This window comes from Phyllobates terribilis, unplaced genomic scaffold (genome assembly GCF_046119375.1).
Source record: "Phyllobates terribilis strain yellow unplaced genomic scaffold, ASM4611937v1 Scaffold_4__5_contigs__length_816908805, whole genome shotgun sequence".
NCBI lineage: Eukaryota > Metazoa > Chordata > Amphibia > Anura > Dendrobatidae > Phyllobates > Phyllobates terribilis.
The window spans coordinates 642156538-642180942 of record NW_027362764.1 but is presented as its reverse complement, the minus strand read 5'-3'; the positions used below and the strand labels follow the sequence as shown (position 1 = coordinate 642180942).

Sequence of the window (24405 nt, the reverse complement as noted above, 5' to 3'; positions counted from 1 at the left end):
AAAAAAACATCAAAAAAGCACCCAAAAATGTGCTGCAATTTCTGCTGCAGATACCTGTCCATAGCCTGCATGTTTCATGCATAAAAAAAAAGCATCAAAGGTAGTATGTGAACATAATGCTATTACGGTATATATATTATATATATATACACACACACACACATACACTCATATACATGCATACACTGGTTTGTGGTCAGGGCACTTGCACCCTCCTGCACATGGGACTAGTGAGGTTCATTTCCATTTATACATATAAATAACATTCATCCCTTTATATACATATAAATGCATAAAAGTTGGGAAACAAAGTAGGCAAGATGTGAATAAGCCCCAATTCCCAGCAGTGATGCCCATTGTGGGCAGTAGTTCCTATCAATTTGTGGGTGTGGAGGTGAGAAGCCACATATTCCTCCCCACATCCCTGCAGTTGCATCCTCTCTCCTGTCTCCAGACACCGAGCAATAATTTCTCTGGGTCACATACATATAATTCTTTCATGGACTGGTCACTTGGACAGGCGGCAGCGGGCCAGGAAGATGACTCCAGTCATTATACAGCAGTTCTGCCTGCAGACCAGCAAAAGCCTCATGGCTATCATATGCTGCTGTGACTACAACCTACCTTTTATGACTTTAACTGTTTGTCAGCCGGGGTCCACTTATGCCTTGCATGGGAGAAACACTCCATCTTCCTTGCTACCACCTTTATTACAGACCCTGGCAGGGAGACTGAGCTAAGAAGCAGATTGAGGGGGAGAAGCTAAGAGGATTTGAGCAGAGTTGGGCAGACTGCAGCCACACACAGGTTACAGCCCCATAGGGCTGTATGCACACACATCCTGCATGTTACATGGCGCAGCAGTGCATCTGCCTCCCAGCAGCACACATATATCCTTGCTCACTCTGGAGCTTGTGGACACTGATTAATTAATGATACATAAAATAAAAGAAATGCTCCTTCTGCTGTGAGCTAATGTGCCAGTGTGACTGAGCTGATTGGGAGCCATGGGCCCCACCTCCTACATCTGCCTGTAGATTCCCATTACAGGGTGCAGGCACTGGAGGAAGGGCTGGGGGTGGGGAGGCTCCAGAGCTGCTGCTGTCTTATGTAATCAGGCCAGCCCCACAGCAAAGAAGCTGGGAAATGCAGCTCACATACACCAAGGGGCTGGCTGCACTTTACACTCTTTTCCGCCCATTAAAGAGAAGAATATGTTAAAAGAGGCCGGACTACAGATTTGATCCTGTGTACTGCAATCTTCTACCAAGCAAAAGTGAAAATGTATCTACCAGGAAGTGATATTTGTATAATACCCTATGGGAAAGAAAAAACAAATATATTATTTAGCAGAACATGTTCACACCAGGCAGATTTGTTGCAGACATTTCCATCACTCCTTACATTTGGAGGCCGTACCTCCAGCAGGTGCATTGATTTCTGAAATATGAGTGAATCCACAAGCCGCCAATAAATTTACCCTAAGGTTAAGTTCCCACGATGAGCTGTTGATGAGGTGTATTGTCGCTGCACAGGAACGCAGCATCTTACAGTTCCAGCAACACAGATGGATTATTATAGACTCGAGACCACTATGCTGTTTTTTTTTAACTGCATAAATCAATTAGATATGCCGAGTATTATGCGCAGATTTTCCCCCATATAATTGCAGGAGATGCGGAAAATCCGCAGGTAGAAAATGAATATAATCCACATATGACTGCAATAAGGTTTTGTTAAAGCCAAATACCAGGAAGTATCAAAAACAAAGCAGCTTTATTTAAAGCATGACATGCCAACAAGAGACAAATACCAGAAACCTACAATCAAGCTAAAAAAAAAACACAAGTAACCTAATTTAGACAATAGGTGTAGAAATTCTGCAACATCATAACAGATTTCCATCAGTGTTTCATCTGTATCAGTTTTTACCATCAGTGTTTGGCTATGTGCACACTGCATCTTTTTCAGGAGTTTTCTGCAAAGAATACGCCTGAAAAAGCGGCACATATAATGACCATAATGCACAGCAATGTCAAAACGACATTGCTGTGCAAAATCTCTGTCTTATTTATTTATTTATTTCACTCACTTATATAGTGCTATTAATTCCACAGCACTTTACAGACATTATTGGCACTGTGTTCCCACATGTGCTTTTTTTACGTCTATTTTCCAAAAACCCAACCAAGGCACAAAATACTGTACAAAAAAAAAAGCCATGATGTATGAACAGAGACTTTGCTGGTATGGCAAAAAGCAGCTGAAAATTTGCATAAAAATCTGCAGCAAAAAAACGCTTAAAAACCCAACATGTGTGAACATAGCCTAAGATGCCAGCATTGAACTGAGTCTTTCACGGGCCAATCGACTTACATTAGTTAGTAGGTCTCGATTTCTTTTTTTTTTCTTTTGCAGACTTTGTTTGCAAAAACACAAGGGCATGTGAGCAAGCCTATAGTCCTATGATGAGTACATGTTCTATCCATGAAAACCACAGACAGAAAACATGTGTTAAATGTGGTCGTCTGAATCAAGTACATTCCCATGTTGCATTTTCACTTCGGACTGGTGTGGAAATGATATACATACTACTATAATATCATTGTACGGTGGCTCAGTGGTTAGCACTGCAGCCTTGCAGCGCTGGGGTCCTGGGTTCAAATCCCACCAAGGACAAAATCGTTAAGGAGTTTGTATGTTCTCCCCGTGTTTGTGTGCGTTTCCTCCGGGTTCTCCGGTTTCCTCCCACACTCCAGAGACATACTGATAGGGAATGTAGATTGTGAGCCCAAATGGGGACAGTGATGATGTCTGTAAAGCGTTGCGGAATAGGATGGCGCTACATAAGCAAAGCATAATAAAAATGATAAAAATGGCACGGGAAAACTGCACTGATATTTGCAGAATAAATTCAGACCTGGGATTACAAATTACTGGCAGATTTTTCATGGATATAATTCATTCATCCTACATTAAATTCCATTGTTTTGTCCATCGTATGCAGTAATAATTCTTTGCAAAACGGTAATTACCCATCTTTATCTGACTACCTAATCCAACACCCCCAAAGTGTCAAACAATTCCTTGGATATACTGTGAACCTGGCACAGGAATCGAAAGTGCAGCGGGTGGTAATTCTTATCTGAAGGAAAGGATCATTCTGCATTTATCATGATACACATGAAAGAGCTTCAGAAAGAATGTAAAAATATGAAGAAGGCCATGAATGAGCTCAGTCACGGATCCTGTACACACAACGCACTTCATTCACACACACTTGTTAATTTCATCATCCAGTTCATGATGGATAATTTCTCCCTCCCCCAAAGTATGACTAAGTGTCATCTAGTGAGACTTGTGTGTGAGTGAAACTCCAGCCAGGGTGCGCAGTCAGCGAGCGCTGTGTACTTGGCACCGATTTATTCAAACTGACCGGTTACGTCATAAAGGTAAACTCCCTACAATATGCATCTTGTAAATTGGATCATGATCTCCTGAACGTAGACCAAAATATAGAAAATGGAAAAAAAAATATTTGGGAATAAGATGGTTTTCCTGTGTGATTCCTTCAGCATTTTATTGAACTATGATTCTTGTGGGGAGCAGACAACTTGTGAAAGAAACTAAAGCCAGGAGAGTAAAATCTGCCAAAGTGTGCACTTTACGGGAATCCGCTGATGAGTTAACAGCTAATAATCTTCTGGCACAAATTTTCCACCAACTCTTCTTCTTTTGCCCCATTTTCATGTATTTTACTGTAATCTGTTGCAGATTTCCAATCAGCTGAGATGAGCTTCAATTCCATTGTCCATGATTGTTGGTTGCCAACTTCTTCATTATACAGCCTGAATACATACGACTACTGACTGATGGCAGTATATTTAAGGCCCCGTCACACTTAGCGACGCTACAGCGATCCCGACAACGATACGACCTGGCAGGGATCGTTGCTGCGTCGCTATGTGGTCGCTGGTGAGCTGTCAAACAGTCAGATCTTCCCAACGACGCAGCAACGATGCGGCGACCCGTAACGATCTGTATAACGATGCACGCCTATGTGTTTCTGTGTCTGGGTCGTTAACAAGGTCGTTGGTAAGGTGTCAAACACAGCGATACATGCTACCCAGCGGGACCTCAGCGATCAAAGAAATGTCCAGACCATTCCGACACGACCAGCGATCTCACAGCATTGGCCTGGTCGCTGCTAAAGGCCCCGTCACACTTAGCGACGCTGCAACGATCCCGACAGCGATACGACCTGTCAGGGATCGTTGCTGCGTCGCTATGTGGTCGCTGGTGAGCTGTCAAACAGGCAGGCTCACCAACGATCAGAGGAGCAGCGACATCGTGGAAAGAATATTTCCACGATGTCCTGCTCCTGGTTACCAGCCTGCTGAAGCAGGAGCAGGCTGGTAACCATGATAAATATCGGGTTACTAGGGGCACACGCGCACCTAGTAACCCGTTGTTTACCATGGTTATCACTCTGCTACGGTGAGCGGGAGGTTACCGCTCACTTTAGCAGGCTCGTAACCATGATAAACAGCGGGTTACTAAGTGCGCGTGTGCCCCTAGTAACCCGATGTTTATCATGGTTACCAGCCGAATCGCTGCTCCCGCTGGTCACACACAGCGATGTGTGCTGACCAGCGGGAGGCCAACGACCAAAAAAGGGTCCAGGACATTCTGCAGCGATCAGCGACCTCACAGCAGGGGCCTGATCGCTGCAAAGTGTCACACATAGCGACATGGCTGGTGAGGTCGCTGTTGCGTCATCAAAACCGTGACACAGCAGCGATCTCGCTATGTGAGACGGGGGCTTATAAGTGTCAAACGTAGCGAGATCGCTACTGAGGTCGCTGTTGCGTCACAAAACTTGTGACTCAGCAGCGATCTCGCTAGCGATCTCGCTTAGTGTGACGGGGGCTTTAGAGGTACTGATTTCAGCCTGTTAATCAGTCCTTGTTTGCTAGCCTGTTTACACAGGTCAGCAAACAATCATTACTGCAGATCGCTAATATGATTGTTCTGTCCCCATACAGTATTAGGTTATCAGCAGCACATTCCCTGTTTACACAGTGCAATGTGCTGCCAATAGCACTTTTTTTGTCCCATACACCATTAAAAGATCATTGATCGTCTGTAGCGTAGCCCCAGGCCCCGCATTATGAAGGGCCCACTCCAAACTACACTACCCTTATCCTCCTGCGATAGAGCAGGGAGACACGATCTCCCTGCATCACCGCTCTACATTCTGTAGACTGCAAGTCGCTTTAAGCTTGCGGTCTACAGAACGGACGAGACGCTGACACATGTGCAGGACGGCAAAGTCCTGGCACAGTGAGATCATCGCACTGTGCAGGGACATTTTGTGTGTGCGTCGACGCTATGACAGGCACTTTGGTCTGCCCGAGCCTCGCCAATGGAGTCAAGATCCGGGATTAGGTGAGTATATGATTTTTTTTATTTGCAAGTTCTACAAGATGAAAACATATTTGCAGATAAGGGAGACAGTGCTGAAATGGTCTGTCACTACTCTACACCGTCAGGGATGTCACACAGGGTCCCTGTAAGAAGATTGCGGCTAACATATTACCAGCTACAACAAGTGACATCAAGAAGTGAGACAAACACACCGGTACACTTAAAGGAGAAAACAATGACTTTCTAGCAACTCATCAACCTCTCCCTGCTCCTTAACAAATAAGTGGGTGTGAACGTGGTATTCACACCCAAGGGATGCTACATTAAAATGGCCAGGTTGTTACAAAAGTATCCAAATTGGAGGGTGTGCGCAGCGCCATGGATGTCTCACCCAATCCTCATATTAGTATCATAGAGAGTCACTCAGAAACCAATCCGGCTAATTCACCGCTAACCACAGGAAGTCAGCCGACCCGAGGGCAAGAAGAGGGAGAAGAGCTGGGCCAAAAATGGTCGCTTGTATTACACATATGGAATATATAGCTAACATTTACCCGGCTACAGGGAAAGCATAGTATTACAGTGATCTGGACAGCCCAAGTCTGCTGGAGCAAGAGCCGCTCTACAGCATCCCAACAAGACACAGGGCCATGTGTCCTCCAGATGCGACCACCTTCCTAGGTAGTCTACTTAGCTACAGAAACCACAACCCCAATCAGATGCGTGAAACAGATTTTCAGTTGCAACAACTATGCGGACAGCGATACCCTGAGGCTATGTTCACACTGGTGGTAAACACCACAACAAAAATGGTGTGGATAGGCCGAAGATTACACTCCCACATAAATTAACGTGCGGAGGATATGGTCAATCGTGTTTTCGCAGCATGAGGTTTCCTAAACTCTCACACACTTAGCTTCTACTGCAAAATATAGCAAATTTTCCACCTGGAAAACAAGTACAGAAAACCTGCTGCATTTACGCTACATGGGAACATACCCAAATAAATTTTTTATGGAAGCATCAACCTACTATGATCTCACATCGCTACAGTCAATCGCCCATAAGAGCCATGTTCACATACTAAGGATTCTGTCCAGATTTAGGCCTGGATTCTGCGCAAAAATCTCGGTAGGAAATGCATGTGGGTAGGGTATTTTCGATCATCCTATTCAAGCACATACTCATCCGCGTGGAATAATGAAGAGCTTAATCCCACTTATATTTGGCTGTTTTTATAACACGTACATAAAAAGTTTCCGATGATGCATAACCAATGCTCAAACATCTCTTACCGACATGCACAAATAGAATTAAAACCGCCTATTCCAGCATGTAGAGAAGTGCTGCTGATTATGAGGTGTATGACAGCACGATTTGGATATCCACCGTATCAGCAAAATACTCTAGAACCGGCCAAGACGTACATGAGGCCCAATATATGCCGCAATAAAATACTATGTCATTGCATAAAGTCATAACTTATTAACGTCTCTTACTGTCATGTACAAAAAATGTTTTAATTCATATATCATAAAATCTGTGATCCGGTTATTTTGCGCATTTTAGAAACGTGTTACTATTAGGGCTAAATTGTAACTCTGGTCAGAAGTCGAGACGATCACAAGCTCTTAGTACCAGTAATGTTTGCAAATGTGGTCACATAACGGCACGTAACATGATGAGACATGACAGGCACAAACAAAATCCAAATCTGCTGAATTTTTTGTTTTAAACTGCAGAATACAAGGAACTCCTACCGCCTGTACAGAGTCAGTGACTTGTGGCTGCGTCTCATTTTGCATGTCAGCAATTTTTTTTATCAGTGTCTGTTGGGTGCTGAAATTCCTAAATTGCACGCGACTCACAAAAAAAAAAAAAGTGCATTAAAAAAAGAGCTGTGCAAAATTAATGCAACAGCAAAATGCAAACGAGAGGCATTTTTTTTAAATGTAGGGCTTATATGCAACAAGATGCCATGTATCCCTAGCCAAAAAGAGGGAAATAAACTCAACAATCAGGTTGAAAAATTTACCATAGCCAGGAAAGGTTTTTATGAAAGTAAAGGACATGATGCAATTCCCTTATCAGTAAGTATCCTTTCCTACATGCAGGGGTCATATTGGCAAGAAAAAAATACCATAGACCTCACAAGTCAAAATGGTCCATTATTTATTGTCTAGCTTTCTCATAAATGGAAGCTGTGTGTACAAAGCCTTAAATTAACATAGCTGTAAAAATATTAGGAGGGTTATTCCCTGTGATCTCTCTTAAAGGGAATCTGTCAGCAGGTTTATGCTACCTCATCTGAGAGCAGCCTGATGTAGGCAGAGACCCTGAATCCAAAGATGTATCACATAGATTACTGGGTGCGGCTGTTCTGACAAAATCAGAGTATTTAGATTTAGCAATGCAACAGAGCTGAGGAAGCTAACCCCGCCCACACCAGCCTCTGTATGTACAATGTTCATAGACAGTGAGCTGATTATCACAGAAGGGGGCGGAGTCAGACTACCAGGCAGAGGCTGCTGTCTCCCAGCAATGATAAGCTCCAGGTGCTAAAAAAGTCATTGCAAGCAAACAAAACCATAGAGCTTCATAAGACGCATCGCAGAAATCTATGTTTTAACCCCTACAGCATGCTGTCTACAGATTACATAGCAAAAACCTGCTGACATATTCCCTTAAGGGGCACACTGCTGCCCTTCCTCCCTGCTTGCTGGGGGCAATGCTCTATTGAATGACTGACAGTTTGGATCAGCAGCATTGTTCTCATCCGCCCAACTCCAGAGCAGCACTTGCAAGCTCTATAGCAAAGAATTTGCAAGCACGTGCTCCTCGCCTAGGATACTGGGCATTTCTGATAGACAGCAGAGGTGGCAATGAGCTGTACAAAATAGAATTAAAAATCTCTCTGTTCTTTGGAATGGAGATGATTTTTAATAATGGGTAAATTGCAAAGTTGCTTGTTTTTTTTACAAGAATGTTACAATTTTACCCATTCATGATGATGAAAAGACCCCTGTAATGTAGAGTAGTGCAAAGGAGGAAATCACAATATGGGACACTGCCACGTAAAAGAAGCCGGGGTAATTAAGGGAGGTTGTCCACTTTAAATTTGTTCCTTCTATGGGCTTTCTCTATTAAAAATAACAAATCAGCCTCACTTACCCCAGTGCTGCCGCACTGACGATCCCCCTAGTGCTTGTGACATCAGAAATACAACACGTAACCACTGCAGCCAATCACTGGGCTCAGCATTCTCATGCATTCTAGTTTGGCAAAATTCCAATGATTGACAGCAGCGGTCACAAATTGTACTTCTGATGTCACCATACTTAAAGAATGGAGGCTGGGGCAGAGAGGCAGCACTGGAACGGCAAGTAAGGTTGATTTATTTATTTTTTTAACAGGACAAACTATGGAATAAAAAAGAAAAAAAATTAATTGGAAAACTCTATTAAACACAGAACTAGGGCTAGAAAGTAAATCTTTTCTGGTGGTGAAGGAAAGCCTAGCAACCACTCTCTGGTTGATGGTAAGTTCCATCAACTTTTTCTGTAAAGCCTAATTCAGACACAAGCGTTTTTTCATGTACACAAAAAAAAAATCAATGCGCTTCTCACGGACCCGTAGACTTGTATTGTTCCTTTTCATCTGTGGTGCCGATACAGACATTTCTCCGTAACGGTTACATGGAACATGCGGTTCGCAATAAAAACATGAACATGTGAACAGCCCCATATAATGTTCTATCCATAAAAATCACACACAAAACGTGTATGTGAAGAACGGATGTCTGAATGAGGCCTAAGAATGAGTGATATCAATAAAAAGTTAGAATCTTTTGTGATGTTGCAAATGCCTCCTCAATCTCAACTTCAGATTACAGAACCATCAGATGTAGAATACCGCCTAACATTATTCTACACGTAGAATACCGCCTAACATTATTCTACACGTAGAATACCGCCTAACATTATTCTACACGTAGAATACCGCCTAACATTATTCTACACGTAGAATACCGCCTAACATTATTCTACACGTAGAATACCGCCTAACATTATTCTACACGTATGATACCATCAATGAAAAAGACACTGAATATTCTCCGCAGTGTGCCACTTTCTGCATCTGATATCACTCTGCCCTTTTACCCAGTGATCCATGGCACAAGTAGCCTAGAAAAGACAAATTTCATAATATCTGTACAAAAATACAGAGGAAGCACAGAGATCCCTCGTCATGGTATTCCAGCGAGCGCTGCACAAGTAGATGAAAGTATCCAGCTTGGCTCTATCTACCCAGCAGCTGAACAAGCTGACGCACAACACAGTAATATAACCAAATATTAAAAGAACTCACCATCAAAAAACACAGACACTAAAAGTAAAAGAACTCCAAAAGCTGCAACTATTTTATTTATAGTCTATCAAAAACAAAATAATAAAAAGATAAGTACCTTTGTAATCGGTCACAACATGTCAAACATTTAGGCTACGGTTTCCACAATGAGCTTTTGATGTTGAAGATTTACGGCACAATTTCTGCCCCTATTAGGCCACGTTCAGTATTTGGTCAGTATTTGTAAGCCAAAACCAGGAGTGTCCGAAAAATACAGAAGTGTCAAAAATGTGAAGTGTAATCATACTCTAAGGCAGTGAGCCCACAGTGATTTTCTTGGTCAGTTTATGACCAATTTCCGTCCGTCAAAAACGCAGCGTCTGACAGTTCCAGCAGATTGGATGGGATTTATAGAACCTCATGCACACTGTGCTTTGTTTTTTGCACTCAGTGTAAACTGACCTGTGGTGCGAGTTTCCAATTCGCAACACGTCAATTTCTCTGTTGCGGGTACGCTGAGGTTTATGTGCAGATTTTCCCCATAGACACATTAGATGTGGAAAATCCCCAAGTAAAAAAAAAAATACACTTGTAACCCAAATATGACTATCAATAAATTTTTGTCAAAGCCAAATACCAGGAGGTATCAAAAATAAAACCAGCTTTATTTACAACATGATATGCCAACAAGAGACAAAAAAACGAGATAAAAAACCAATGTAAAAAATACACACTCAAAAAAGGAAGTAACCTAATGTACTCAATAGGTGAGAAGACCTGCAACATCAAAAACTCACCGAAAGCTCATGGTGGCAATGTAGCACAAGTCAGTTAAGACGCAAATGAAGGAAGAATATACAGGGTTAAGTCATCTGTCACTATGGTGATACACAAGTTTGCATAGGAGCTAGCTGTAGCAAAAAGATATGGATATCTATCCACACACACACACATACATATTATACACACACACACATATACATATACATATTATACGCACACACACACACATATATATATCTATCTTATGACACTTGTATTGATAATTAAATACATTTTAGATCTGCAGCATAGCCAACCTACAAGGATGTACCAAAAAGGCAAACGTAATTACCATACTCATCAAAGGAACATTAAAAAGATTTTTGAGGGCAAAAAAAAATGCTCAGCAGTAGATAAAGTCATGTGGTCAGAGTCTAATGGTGACACCTTTGCTGCCCCCCTCCCAAAAAAAAAAAAAAAAAACACACTTTGGAAGGGATTGGCAAAAGTAAATTCCTTTATAGTACGCCTCTAGTTTTTAGATGTCAAATAGAAAATATTGGGAATTTAAGAAACGTGTGTCCAGATTATGAAGCCTCTTTCACACTAGCATGCAGAGTACAAGAAGAAAAAAAAGATCATCCCTTATGCATTTTTGTAATAGTAAAATAGTGATTTGACCCTGAAGTGAACAAATGGATAGATATTTTTAGTGGAAAAGATTGAGCTTAATTTTATCATTATATATTATTATAAATGCTCTAAAATCAGTAACAGATGTGTTAGCGAAGGCCGCAATGTTATATCCAGCAATTTCCATGTCCAGTTTGGAGGACAGTGCTGGAAAGTGGCCGTTATACAGTAAATCTGCAATGGCCCTTTCCCTGCCGCTTGTGACAATCCTAATATATGCCGTCTCATGTCAGGGGCTGTCCCCATCGGCCGGTGACCAAACAGAGGATTTAATTTGAGGTCCAGACTTTATACCCCTTAGGGTGGGTTCACAAAAAAATCTTCAGCTTTTTATCATGAAAACGTGATTTTTTTTCTCACTTGTCATCTGTTTTTTATACAGCAGCTATTAAAAATGGACAAGACTAAATACAGTTTCCCAGGTTAATAATGGCAATGAGTCTGTAAAAATCTAATGCTCTACAGTGGCTCCATGTGGAATACAATTATTTTTGCGCACCCATAGACTTGAATGGACGAGTATCATCCGTCTCACAGAAGATACTAGCGCACGCTGCAATTTTTTTTCAAGTGCAAAATTCGTTCTGTGAAGAAAAAAAAAATCGCTGATGTGAACAGCCCAATTGTCCCAGTGCGGTTCCTTTTTTTTTCCACGGCACTCAGACCAAACAATGTCGTGTGAACGAGCTCTTATAGTATAGTGTACTTTGTGATAGTTTAGACAGAGTCATTAAAGATTTCATTAAATTCAGCAACAGTCTGACAAGTATGCGGACAACCAGCCTTGTCCCCAAGTTCCCATGATGGAAGAAGCAAGAGTCACCACAGATGGTCTCATTTTCATATCAAGCAGTAACCCTTTTAAAGGGGCATTCCCAGAATAAAGTTATCACAGCATACACCATAACATAAGGATTGCTGGGGGTACAACCAATGGGACCCTCAGAGATCCCAAAATTGGGACTCCAAATGCAAAGAACCGGGTTCTATAGAGCTGGCCTGGAATGGGCCACAAGCCGAACCTCTGCTCCATACATGGTCTATGGGACTGCCAGAGAAAGCGGAGTACAGTCCTCACGACAATGGAGGTGGAGCATGCTCTCCATTCAAGACTGGGGGGTTCCAGCAGTTGGACCCTTGTTATCAGTATCCATTGGTATATTTGGCCCGTGTGGCTGGTGTAAAGCACATCTCTAAATGTGTTTAAGAAAAAAAAGCTAAAAAAAAGGCAAAAATAGTTGCTCCATAATTATGTACAAAAAATAGTGTATATCTACCATAAAAGTAAAAACAGATTAGGAAAACAAAATATTGATAGTCATTTTCCTAAAAAGGTGATACATTACCATTAAGCTGCCCAAAGAAACAAGGGAAAAGTCATCCAATCCAGCCAATATCGAGTCTATGGGGTCCCAATGCTCCCTCGTGACAGATGTTGGATGAAAGAAGATTCGGGTATGATAGATTTCAACACATCAGATCCATTGTTTCAGCAGGAGGTTCCCCACTACCAGAGATGTTGGGCAGGAGTCTATTCCTCTCTACACATGGAAACTGAATGAACACTTTGGCTCCATTATAGGACAGTATGGCCAGCGGATGACCAGCAGTGGTCTACATTGTAGACGTCAACCAATCACCAGGGTTCATACAACAATCACAATCTACTGATTAAATTACAAGGTGTTAATTGTTCCAACATACTGGACTCCAGGATGCAGGAGCACTAGGAATACAAAAGGAGGGAGGGGAAACAATGCAACCCCAAACAAAACGCACACAATGGTGCTAGCTATAATTAGGGCACTAATATATTACTTCATAAGGGGATTAGAGAGGCAAGAACTGCACAGCTAAAACACACAATCCTGCAGGTCAGGAGGATTTCCAGAATTATTTTGATAACTCCATGAAGTATTACATGAATTATGACACATCGGAAAATCATTGCTGATCATCAGGAGTCTTTTGTTATTTTGTATGACCTCAAATACACAGACAATCCCACCTAACTAATCATGGCCAATCTATCAAAGCCCATTTAAAAATGTAAAAATTGCAGAGTTTTAGGACACTAATTTTAAGGTTTTGAACTTTTTCTGAATCCAGACCCTCTCCATAACCTCACGAAATACACTGCATACTGCGCCGTTCCAACTTCAGCCGATGCTGGAAAGTACAGCAAATCTTTAGGAACAGCAGGCTCTCTGGTGCACACAAAGAATTTTACACTTCTACAGCAAAGCTCTGAAAATTGCAGGAAAATTGGATAATGTGATCTCTTTGGGAATTTTTACTGTTGGGGATAATGTGTTCTTCCCAGGCAGCCTCATTGTAATAATACAGGAGTCGTGATGAAGGCTCCATACTGCCAATATTGCATTTAATGTAAAGCGTATGCATTTATCTTCTCCTGCTGTCAACCTGATTACTTCACAATGCAAAAAGGCTCTTCTTTAAGATAACGTGTTAAAAGCAGAAAAAAAACATCTTTATGAATAACAAAGGCTGGGGAGGCTGGCATCCATCACTTAAAGAGACATTATCCTTACTGAGAGGGAGGAATGAAGACAATCGTTGCCTGGCAGCGTGGTGCCAGCGTTCCAGCACGTGTGGTCATTTACGCTCGTCTGGTTAAGGCTGGCACAGAAATGCAAGGAATGTGAAAAACGTTCAGGATAATATGATGGTCACACCTGTTATAGGTAACTGTAGTACTACATAATATTGTGTATCGACATCCATCATGCAGGTGCAGCAAGCAGAGTCCAGGATGCTGTGTATGTGCGTCTACTTATCAGGTATCATAATTACCTCCAATAAGGGCAAGGACCTACCAATATACATCCTCTGAACACCAGGTTACCATTTAATCGAGGACATGTTTTCTGCAAACTAATGGCTTCATATATTCCAAATTGTATGAACAACAAAGGATCAAAATATGTAGATTCCAGGTTTATTTCTAACTCACTGCAGGTAAAGATGATAAGGACAGCACGGTGGCTCAGTGGTTAGCACAACAGCCATACAGCGCTGGGGTCCTGGGTTCAAATCCCACCAAGGACATCTGCAAGGAGTTTGTATGTTCTCCCCGTGTTTGCGTGGGTTTCCTCCGGGTTCTCCAGTTTCCTCCCACACTGCAAAGTCATCCTGATAGGGAATGTAGATTGTGATCCCAATGGGGACAACAATGATAATGTCTGTAAACCGCTGAATTAATGGCGCTATAGAAGTAAAATAAATAAAAAAATAAATAAGTGAGCAAAATGATTCCGGGTTCGACCTCTAGACTGCTTTGCTGTTTTAGCTGGTCCTCATTTCGGCGGCTGGTATCTCCTGGGTTAGGTGCCCCGGTTCTGCCACAGCCTCATGAACCCAAGAAACGACAGGTGCCCAGGTGAAGTCCGACTGCAACAGGGAACCGAACTGGGTTCTGCAGATCATTCTGTCCATCGTTAACTAGGAGTATGCCATCAGCGCTGGTCCCATCTCTGGTGAAAGCACCCATCTCCAAAACGGAATCCTGTTTGCTGATAAAAACAGTCAATGTGAATGGAGGTGCAAGCGTGCTCCGCTATTTGGGGACCTTTCACAAAGAGAGAGCGATACAAGTGCAGTCACAGCAGTCCCATCACCAGATGAGACTAAGGTCAGGACCCCTTTTCTAGAGACAGATTGGTGTCCCGGACCTGCATTGTTAAGACCTGTGCTTCCCTATATTCGCTACATCCATGGAAAAGTATGAAGAGAGTCACGCATGTGCATTCAAGGCCATTTTCACACCTTCAGTACTTAGTCAGTATTTGGTCAGTATTTGTAAGCCAAAACGAGGTGAGGAACAATCAGAAGAAAAGTATACTAGAAACACGTCACCACTTCGGTATTTATCACCCATCCTGGTTTTGGCTTACAAATACTGATGTAAAATACTGACCAGATACTGAACGTGGCCTCACTGACACTATTCTTACAGTCAGAACAAGGGTCATACTAAGCTATCACTTCTGAAGGAAACGTGCAGTCATGTAACATAAAAAACTAGTGTAAAATGAGGGAATAATGACAGTGTGTAGTGTGCTCACTGCTAGGATTCTGCTGCTCACACTCCCCTCGCTCATATGCCATGTGTGAACACATATGAACACTGCCATCTCTTCCAATTCTCTCCATGGTGTCAACTGTGAGAAGCGCAAGAGAAATGGTAATAATTCAATACAGAACCATGAAGAACATGTAACTCCATAATCATTTTGTTGTATCAAAAGACGTAGGCAGCCAAATATTTAGTGCTAAAGACTAAATCGGATGCTGATATTAGAGAAGCAATGCCTCTTCTAAAGCTCAATCACCCCATCTTTAAGCTAGTAAAAAAATTGTAATACTTAATGAGTAATATTAAAACTCCACCCCTGATTCATCAAGGTTATATTGGCTAAAAACACCAAATTATGCAAGACGCAGTAACGCAGTAGTAAACATGAGCCCTTAGAGAACATATCCCTACACATTATTATTACACCGACCATATGGAACAATTCATAGAAGCAAAATAAATAACAAAAAGGATCATTTCTGAATCATAGAAGATAAAGGTTTGCAGTTCTTACTATAGAACAGGGGAGTGAAGTAAAGGCCTAGTAGCTTACAATATCTGCTTTATGACTGATGCAGCTTTACTGCCCTCGCAGCAGCTGGATTGGAGCTATGCTAATGAAGAATGCTTATGTTGGGAGATTTAGGTCACACAAAGGCAATTTACAAGGCACTGAATGCAGGATACACCTAGATGTTAATGCACGCTTTCATATATGACAGATTGTGAGGTTCAGACCCAACTCTCAGGATGTAATGGATGAGCAACTTGTGGCCTCATAATGTTACACCTGCTGCATTTGCAAGAGAGCATACAGCCATAGGCAACCATTCATCATTTGCATTAAAGTCTTTTTTTTTTTGTTTTGTCATTTTATGCTGGTGGATTTTGTGCCAAATTCATAAAAATAGCGCACAATGTTATCAATTTGACATAAATTCAAACATTTTTTGGGCTTCTGTGTTTTGTCTTTTTTTTCAGCAAAAAGTTGCAAGACCCTTTCAATAAGCTTTAAAATGTCACATTAGTCTTCAACCGTGCAAAAAAAAAAAAAATTACATAGGATTTTGTACTTTACTACAGCACTTTACACAAGACTGGGGGAAAAAATAGCGCAAAAGCCATAATGCCTAAAAAACAAACTTTTACTCCAAAAAAAAGGGCACAAAGAATGATGATATCCCATGGACATGGAGAAGAATACCACTATGCTGTATTTTTGGTCTCTGCTTAATATATACTCTGGGAAAAACATCCAACATTTGTATGAAAAGGAGCTTTCATCACCCACAGACTCCTATATTAAAGATGAAGTCTTTACTGCACCATCTGAGGACAGCATAAAAAAGGGAAAGAGACCCTGATTCCAGTGATGTATGTGTATCTTACTGGGCTTTTTGCTGCAGTTTTGAGAAAACTTGTTATTTCTTGCAGCTCTGTTAGTCTTCACAAAGATAAACTTTTGTTACATATTTCACAATATTCATAATCTTTGCCTATCCCTGCCCACCACCCCGTATTGACTGCTTTCCGCCTATACACAGTAGAGGTAGGAAATCATTCAATGATCAACATTGAGAGGTTAAGTAGAGGTATAACATATACTGTAAAACGATTTACCAGAACTATAGTAAAATGACCACTAAGTCATACACCACTGGAATCAGGATCTCAGTCCCTATTTCATGTTGCCCTCAGATTGGGAAGCAAAATCCTGTTGACAGATTCCTATTAAATAAAGTCCATGTTTTTTTGTTTTTTTTTCACTGGACTGAAATATTGAATGACAATGTTTACTACGCTTTTCCATAGTCTGTTTTTGCAGTAAACTGACACAGTTGGGGAGGGGGAATCAAAAGATCACTTTTTTTTTTATCCTGTTTCACAACAGATCCCCTTAGTGAGTGGATCAGGATCTTTTCTAGCACACATCTGCCAAATCTGCATATTATGCAGCTTATTTTAAAAGCTAAGCCAGTCCCCTTCCCAGTCTGTGAATCGGCCCTAACAAAAAACAAAGATGGCTTTGCTATTGAACAGAGTGCCAGTTAGTAGAAAATTTTCTCCTGTGTTGCAGCAAATTATCTATTGTTTAAATCAGGTTTTCGTTTTAAATTTCTTTAAAATAGTTTGCATTTTTTTTTCTATAGCAAAATCTGTATTTAGAAAAAGAAAAAAGAAATATTGCAATTTTTACACTGAGGCTTTAAGACTTTAACTTCCCATTGTTTCAGGTAATAAACACACATATATATTAGCAACAATAGTCAGATCCAGACCCCATCTATTGTATTGAAGTGTCAAAAGAGCCTGTGCAAAAAGAGGGAAACAATCAGCTGTGACATCGCCTGCAGTGATTGGTGGATGCGGTGTGATCAGCTGTGACATCGACTACAGGGATTGGTGGATGCGGTGTGATCAGCTGTGACATCGACTACAGGGATTGGTGGATGCGGTGTGATCAGCTGTGACATCGACTACAGGGATTGGTGGATGCGGTGTGATCAGCTGTGACATCGACTACAGGGATTGGTGGATATCAGCGGTTTATACAGGTGTTACCTGTCAAGTGTACTCCTACCTCTGATGATTACGAGCCTGCTGAAAACTGTTCCTGGAAGGACTGGAAGTAGGAGTCTCAGGCTATGTGCCCACGTTGCGGAAATGAAGCAGAAAATTTCTGCTTCATTTCTGCATGTCATTTCCCGGAAAAACGCATGCGGAATTTCGCAAGCGTTTATCGCGCGTTTTCGACATGCAGAATTGCCTTGTGTTTTTTATTGCATTGGAAAGGCAATTCCGCATGCGGAAACGCAAAATTAATTGACATGCTGCGGATTTTTGAGCGAATCAAAACCGCTGCGGGAAAATTCGCAGCATGGGCATAGAACTTGCGGATTCGCATTGGGGACCATGAGGTGCGGATTAACAAGCATTTTACAAGCGTTTCCGCTGTGGAAATTCCGCAGCAAATATGCTTGTAAAACACTACGTGGGCACATACCCACGGCTAAGTGCCCACGATGCAGAAATGCTGCATATTTTTTTCGCTTCTCCCTGGCAGGAAAACCGTATGCGGATTTTACATGCGTTTTTCCCGCCAGGTAGAAGCGTTTGTCAAGCGTCTTTGCATGCATTTCTGCATGCGGGTTATCAAACGCTTTTCCAAGCGATTTTAGCATCACTTGGAAAGTGCTTGACAACTTGTTCACACTATATAAATCCATGCAACCGGCATGGATTTATAGTAGTGTGACCAAGTTAGTTAAAAAAAAAAAAAAAAAAAAAAAAAAAAGAGTAAGAATGGTAAAAAAATAAAGTCTATACTTACCTTCCAGTGTCCTCCCAGGGTTATCTCTGCCGCGTAAGGTCTCTTGGGCGGCTCGCGCTGTTTGAAGAACCTGCGGTGACGTCATTGAGTCATGTGATGGGTCACATGACTCAAAGACGTCATGGCAGGTCCTTCACAACAGCGTGAGCCGCCCAAGAGACCGGACGCGGCAGAGATAACCCTGGGAGGACAACGGAAGGTAAGTATAGACTTTATTTTTTATTTTAAATTCTTTTTTTTTACAGTTTCTATGGTACCCAGATCTGGATGAGAGTCTCCTCTCCTCCAGACCTGGGTACCATCCGCACATAGAAACGCATAATATCCGTGTGTACAAATATACTGACATGGATTATATGCGTCACAATGCAAGTCAATGGCGGCGATTACGCTGCGTGTCCGCAAAATTAATGGACATGCTGCAGATTTTTGAGCGCAGCATAAACGCTGCGGAAAAATCCGCAGCATGGGCATTGAAATTGCGGATTCTCATTGGGGACCATGGGGGGCGGATTACCAAGCGTTTATACTGCAGAAATTCCGCAGCATAAAAGCTTGTAAAACGCTACGTGGGCACATAGCCTCAAATAAACAGGGGCCAATGTAAAATTGAAGGATTACTCATTTTTTTTCTTAAGATAATATAAAGCTGCTTACATAGCACATAAAAATCTGATTTAAACAATAGGTCATTTCCTGATGATACACTCCCTTAAAAATGAAAATAAGATTGTAAGTTGTATTCATTTTAAACACACGTCATGGACTTTTTATCACGTGGGACAGCCCCTTTAATAGCTCTTTTTACAGCCTAACTTCTGCTATGAATTTAGTAGACTTTTAACTAGAAGTCGGCCATAATTCCAAGGAGCATTGTGTACATTTACCCACTACTGGTAATGCGGAGTACATTATGTCATGACTCTGTGATGGAAGAACAGATAAAACCTATTTACTTTAGGGAGCGAGGGGACATTACATTGCGTCTCTCCTTCTGTGTGTAACCTGACTTTACCTTTCGCTGGTCTGCTTGTGTTCACATTGCACAAGGCTGTAAAAGAGTGATTCATTAGTACGCGGGGACACGGCTTGTGAAAGTGAACAATGGCAACCTCTACTTCAGAGGATTTAACAACTCTAGCCGTGATATAACGGCGTACATGAATCAGTATTTCACTTTAACAAGCTCTGGGTACCACATGCCCGAGCCTGGATTCCTGTCTACACCTTGTGCCAAGTCATGTGCGCGGCACAAGAATCCGCAGCAGCTTTCATCTGCATAATGACACATACGCTTTCTAATTAGCACTGTGCACAGAGGGTTTAGATAGACATACTGAAGAAAAACAGTCCTCAGCTGATTTTAAGGGACATCACATATTCAGAGGTGTACTGGGCAGGGCTTCAAGTGCAAAAAGACAGAAAAACACCTTTAATCTCCTATCCAGGCCCTAACACTAATAATAATAGCTTCATTTTTTTAAGATGAATTTTTCATGTGAAAATTAAAAAAAATATACATTCTGGCTGATGAATTGCACACAGTAGGCCGATTCCCTATTTTCAGCTAAAGCTGTGTAGAATGGGGTAGGGTCGGCCATGAGCTCATTAGCATTAGATTGGGGGGGTTACAATGACAGGTTGACAGCTCTGTTGTACTGCTAAACGCTTAGATAATGCAGGACAACAATCCTGGGAATATCGACTGGGAAGAAGAAGTGATTGTACAAACACAGTACCATGGATGCATAAACACGGTGTTTCGCTCTTGCATTTTTCAGGCACACTTTTTTTTTTATTCCAAAAAAGACAAATTGGTGGTAATAATATAACTTGGACCCTATAATAAATATTGACAAACTATTGCCTATGCATAGGATCGGTAATTAGTTGCTGATCAATGAGGTTCTGGCCGCTGAGGCCACCTCTGCTCTAGAGAACAGGGTTTGGGGTTTTTTGTATGAGTTGTAGCAAAATGGTTTCACTTGTAATAGTGCAAACCTCATTAAACACCCTCAAAGAAGCCAAGAATAACCAAGTGACAACTTTCATGGAGATTGCAAGGTTTTGCAAGTAAAATGGCTACACAAATCAAGGATAAAAAGAAAAAATATTATATTTGGCTTTCACACTTGAAAAAGATGTAGGTTCTGCACTGAAATACATTGTGAATAAAAAAAACTTATTTCCCATACTGGGAAAATTCAGTTTATTCAGCAACGCAGCCCGTTTAATGCGATTTATCGGTTTAGATCAAAGGATAAAATAAGGCTTGGGTGTAGTCTAGGATGATAGGATGATTTTTATAAAGTCAATATTGAAAAAAAGAATCCATCATAAGGACTCGTGCACATGACTGTACTGGTCCGAGCGTGATACTACAAAACATTGGATCACACTCGGACCAATGTTATTCTATGGAGCTGTGCACCGGCCTGATTTTTTCTCTAGGACAGAACTAATCCAAGGAAGAAAAAAAAATTTCAGCATGTCCAAGTTGGATCCAATTATATCAGATCACACTCAGCCATGCAAGTTAATGAGTCTGTGGAAACCATGGACTGCACTCGGATCACATCTGAATGCAGTCTGTTTTTTATGGATTTACCAAATAGAGAAGATGGAGACATTTTTATTTCCTTCTTCTCCTCATCCGAGAAAATTGGATCACACTATGATTACACTCTGATCAGTGTGTGATTAGCATAATCGGCCTGATTCTCTGGAATGACAGAATATTAGCTTGTGTGACCCCGGCCTTAGATAGACAATATTGTTCTTCACCGATAGCCCAGAAGTACTTAGGCGTCCATTTCCCGGCACCCCCACCAATCAGCTATTTGCTCTAGTGTTGGCTGGGTTTAATCAATTGGTACCGAGTTGCGCTGCTCTAGGCAATGTGTAGCAGCCACTGCTGGGTACTGCAGAACAGCTCCAATAGGTCATCAGAACGATGCTGTTTATTATGGGTTTTCCAATATGTCCAATTTTCTTGTTATGCTGCCCAAACAAAAAAAAAATCAATCAGATTGACTCAGCCTGAAGTACGTGATGACAAACCATGGCCAGGTAAGGAGAGATAATCTGCTGCCATCATAACGCACATGCACAAACACTGGATGAGCAGGAGGGATGTGATTCACTCGGAGCATCGACATACCTGCCATGTACACCAGCATCCCACTAATCTGCGCTTCCTGCGAGAGGGAAAACAAGTGCAGACTGACTCACTACAGGGAGCGGTTTAACATTCCTGTGACATAACACGTTGACAGACAGCCATCTTGCTTGAGAGCAGGCACACCGCCCGGCACTATAAATAATACGCAGGTCTTTTATTACATTGCAGAAGGAATGTCTGGATGCTGCAACACATAATCTAACAGCAGAAAAGTACAGGTTAGAGCACCGGTTTTATCCCAGGCACAGCCACCCTCTCGTGCTAAATATTTCTAAAATCAAACTTCTCTATTAAAGTGTAACTACAGCTGTAGAGGGAAACGTGCTACCCAGTGTATAGGCAGATCCGCTGCGGATCTTCATGCCACATTATACGACGCTCGTCCAAGTCTATGGCTTCCTCATCTTCCCCGAATAAAGCAGAAGTGAAGAGTTATGTCGCTACGCAAAATATTGTCCAAATTCAGAACAGTGACAAACATGACCCTATGGAGTACACATTAAATTGGGTTACAGGCTCGCTTATTACTAAAGCTCACTACTGTATACATGTGGCCATTTCCTGATAATCATCTTTTTCACAAGTCATTTGAAGTCTATAATCATTCTAACTTTGAAATAATGGAACTCAGTTCTGTGCGCAGATTTTATGGTGAACTTTTGCATCACACATCAGTAACAAGAGCTGCAGTGTAAAGAACAGAGGAGAGATGCAGCAGCCTTAAATGCCGCAGATGTAGCTGGCGGTAAAACCAAGACTAGCTCAGATTCTCATCAGAGCAAATTAGGACGTCTGTTTATCATGGTCCGTACTTACCATAGGACTCACGACACAAACTTTGCAGCCTTATAGGCATATATGGGATGTCATGTTTGGGTGGGGAGACCTGCGGCCAATCCGTGCAGTCACCCTTAGACAGTAGAGCCAAATTACATTCATGGAAACATTAAAATACACATCAAAATACCAACACCTAAATACACGAGTGAGAGGAGTCTATAATAAATACTATCAGAAAAAAAAAAATGGTAATATAATATACATATATACATGTAATATGTCCCCAGTAAGATAATAGTACCATCCATAAGACCGGCTAACAACCAATCGCGTTATCCACAAACGCCCAGACCTCATCGACACCCTTGTAGAGAACGATCGACAGGTCTTCCGTGATCTACTTGATCTTCTAAATGAAAACGAATCTACTTCAGGTGGGATACACTTCCCCATTAGGTGTAAATCTACAAGTAGATGGCCAGCTCCGTGAGTACTTCCAGATGGCGGCAGCTACCACCGATTACAGCTGATTGGCGGGGGTGTGTTGGACCCCGACCGATCAGATATTGAAGACCTATCTTAAGGACAGGCCATCAGCGTAAAAGTAGTGGACAACCAATTTGATGAGACCTTACTGGTTGATGATCCATTGCTGACTCCATCATATCCTAGGGGTCTCGCTCTATCCCTAAATTATTTCTTGCTCCTACATCTCAACTATTCTCAAAATGCTTGATCACTATTCTGAAAACACATGGGTACTTTCTCAAATAGATTTTATTTGTAGGAGTGCAGATGTTTGATTTATAGAATATCAGACTGCTAAAATCTACACTTGAGGCTTGATCCAATTGATTTGGTGATCATGGGATCACTGTTTTGATCAAGCCCATTACTTATAGTATTGCCCTTTTAGCTTTATTTTATTATGTTTATCTTCTTGGTCACCATCAGTTGATTTACCTTTTCTCTCTTTGTCTTTCCTTATTTTTTTCAACTTTTAGGCTGCAACTGAAAACCTTTTATTATACAAATAAAATCTACTATGACCGGTCCCTTTAAGCTGTAAGCAATGCATTATTTTACTATAGATTTATCCTATATTCTCCACCTTTGTAGCAGAAATATTTCTATTTTAAAATTCCAGTACTACTTTGAAGTAAAGTGAATTTGGCATTATTTTGTAATATTGTATCACTTATCTGTTTATTGAAACAAATAAAAATTATCATAAAAGGGTTGATATTTTGGAAGCAGAAAAAATAAACATGAGTAAGTATCAGAGCCACTTTCATAAGGACCTAAATGTGACCGCCAGACAACTTGGCCACAGCACCTTCAAAACTGTAAGAAAATTAAGTTGCTATAAGCCCTTTCTTTGGCTATGTGCCCACGATTCAGAAATGCTCCGGATTTTTCCTGAGCGTTTCTGCATCTCCCTGGCAGAAAAAACGCATGCGGATTGTACATGCGGATTATACATGCGGATTATACATGCGTTTTCCTGCCAGGGACATGCAGATGTGAAGCGTTATTCACTTGCATTTCCGCATGCGGGTTGTCAAGCGCTTTCCAAGCGATTTTAGCATCACCTGGAAAGTGCTTGACAACTTGGTCACACTATATAAATCCATGCAAACGGCATGGATTTATATAGTTTGACCGAAAGAATGGTAAAAAATAAAAAATTATTATACTTACCTTCTGATGGCCCCTGGTGTCCTTGTCTTGGCTTGCTGGCAGCTCGCGGTAGATTAAAGGACCTGCCGACGTCAGAAGCTGTGAGCT

At 41.5% G+C, this 24405-nt stretch overlaps 1 protein-coding gene across 6 annotated transcripts in view; it reads right to left on the bottom strand.

The window, feature by feature from the left end:
• The window catches only part of NCOA2 (nuclear receptor coactivator 2), a 161817-nt gene that overhangs the window by 101949 nt on the left and 35463 nt on the right, over positions 1-24405 (bottom strand). The window contains exon 1 of one of the 6 annotated variants that reach the window (XM_073679410.1): positions 625-722. The exons of the other annotated variants lie outside the window; for them this stretch is intronic. The gene's annotated coding sequence lies outside the window, so the exon portion shown is untranslated. Of the gene's footprint in view, positions 1-624; positions 723-24405 lie in introns of those variants that run through there. 6 annotated transcript variants of the gene reach the window in all.